Consider the following 2589-nt stretch of genomic DNA (forward strand, 5'->3'; position numbering starts at 1 on the left):
TGCCTGTGAATGTGAGATGGTAATTTTTTTTATTCATATTTGAGACACAAATAAACTCTTTTGGATTCCAACTTGTGCTTCCAGCCAGGGACTGTGGAATCTATGCAAGTATATAGATAATTAACAAGCAAACAAATGCTGTTTGTCACTTAGATGACAAATTAGGCCATTTTATTATGTTATAGTTCTTCTCTCTACAGTATCCACAATAAATTAAACATGGATGATAACAATGCTGCTGGTTCATTTTCAGAAATATGGCTTAATTTGTCTGATAATTAAGAGGATAATGAACTTTATTAATATAATACTGAAGTTTACTTACATTATTTGCCACAAACCACAAGAATACTGACTATAAATACATTTTTAATTGATAACTGCGACAGCTAAAATAGCATTGCGAAGAATTCATGAACCTACCATTCACTACTGAAAATTTCGCTAATCTATTGTTTGTCATCCTAACTCAAGTATCAAAAAAAAAAAATCCAGTTATAATTATAATAAGGGTGGGCTTTTATGCACAATTTCCAAGTCGTCAACACATATATTCCTAATAGCATATTAGGCCACCTTGCTGAAATTAACAGACACTATTAGCGATGTTTCCTGAGAATGACCCAGCTCTGAAGTCAATAGAACTAATTAACAAACTGTTCATTAAAGACTGGTTGACTGGTATTATAGACAACATTAATTGGGTATTGGTTTCAGCCTCAATCCTCATTCTTTTCTTCATTTATAATGACCACAGGCCTGCTATGGAGAGTCAAAAGGACTTAAATAACAAAGCCAGCAACAGAAAGAAGTGATTGAGAGGATGATAGTGAGGGGTCGGTCTGCCAGAGTGACTATTTAGTCACTAGACTATTTAGTGCCACTGCTTATGGCTGGAGTGGATCTCAATCCACCTCTCATCTGTTCAGCTTATACAGCAGTGGTGATCTATGAGGGTGCAGGTGTAAAACACTCAAGTGACAGCTCTCTTTTTTTAATGATGCTGTGCCTAATGGACAAAAGTGCAGGGATCTCCATGGCAATTCAAGCAAAAAATATCTTGGGAGAGAGGTGCTCAGTGAGGGTGCATTAACAGGATTCAGACACTACCGCAACACTTTAAAGGATCAGCAAATCAAGGCTTCTAATGCTCGGTTCTACTTCACTGGCTGTGTAGACGCCCGACATTACATTCCAATTCTGAAAGAAATGGCGGGGGTGGTGGTGGTGGTGATGGGGGGAATAAAATTAAACTTCCTTTAAATCCTTTTCAATAAGGCAGAAGGTGCACTTAAGTCCAGGGTTATTAAAAGTTGAAGAGATATTTCATTCCTTGATTTTTCGCCTGACTTATTATGAAGAAATAATTTAATAATGTGGATAGAGGGGATTACATTGAGTCATAATGACCTGAAAGCACATCAAATAATTTTTTTCAAAGTCCCTGTCAAGTAATCTGCTTTAGAAACTATTTGCTGTAAAAGACCTTGTGATGTCCAGTATTTATGGTGAAGAGTGTAATTTATGGACCACCAGCAGTGTGCAATGTAATCACAAAAAAAAATCCTCCACTAAATGAGTGTTCCATAAATAAAACACATTTTGTGACATGCTGGATGCATTTTTTTTTTTTTATGAAAAGTACATTCACTGTTGTGTGCAAGAAATGGGATCATTAGTCTGGTTGCAACTGGCACCCCATACCACAGAACCACAGTGTTTACTCTTTTTGGAGAAATCAACATAAGAATGGCTTATGCATATGAAGCTGGTATAGGAGACAGTATTTAAGCATCAACAAATTGCACAGTGCACCTGTAGTGAAATGTGTATTAGGCTATTTGATGTTCCAGGTTTAAACAATATCAATTATTGGTCAGTTTGCTAAATGATACATAGATTTTGGTATTAATCAGCCATTCAGTTATTGCTCTGTTACAGTAAAAGGAATCGGTCTTGCAAAAATGGAAATTCTGTCCTCATGTAATTTCAAACTATGACGAAGGACATATTCAGCTCGGAATATAGCATACATTATTTTAGACTGTTTGGTATCACTTTACAGTAAGGCTCCACTAGACAAAGATTAAAAAAAATGCTTTAGAAGTATTTTTCACCATTAGCTCATGTTAATTAATGTGTTAGTTAGCATGAACTAACAGTAAAAAAAAAAAAAAAAAAAAACTTCTAAAGCATGTGTTAATCTGTCAATATTAATTTCAAATTTTACTAATACATTATTAAAATCATTACATTTATTGTTACAAAACTAACATTAACAAAGATTAATAAATACTGTAACGAATGTATTGCTAATTGTTAGTTAATGCATTAATTAACATTAACTAATGAGACGTATTGGAAAGGTGTTTTTACCAATGTTTTTATTTATTTATTGTATTTCTGCATCCATTCATTTAAAAAGTACAACTTTTTTGCAAAGCATCTTCTTCATCATCAAAATAAAGCAAGACAGCATTCAAACCACTTGAATGAGATGGGGGAAAAAATTACATTTTTGGGTGAATTATTATGAAGGAGGTGACAGATACCAGCTTTTCCAAACTGACCCCCCCAACACACCCCCCC

This window comes from Sinocyclocheilus grahami, unplaced genomic scaffold, assembly GCF_001515645.1.
Source record: "Sinocyclocheilus grahami isolate Dianchi unplaced genomic scaffold, SAMN03320097.WGS_v1.1 scaffold1098.1, whole genome shotgun sequence".
NCBI classification, from domain to species: domain Eukaryota; kingdom Metazoa; phylum Chordata; class Actinopteri; order Cypriniformes; family Cyprinidae; genus Sinocyclocheilus; species Sinocyclocheilus grahami.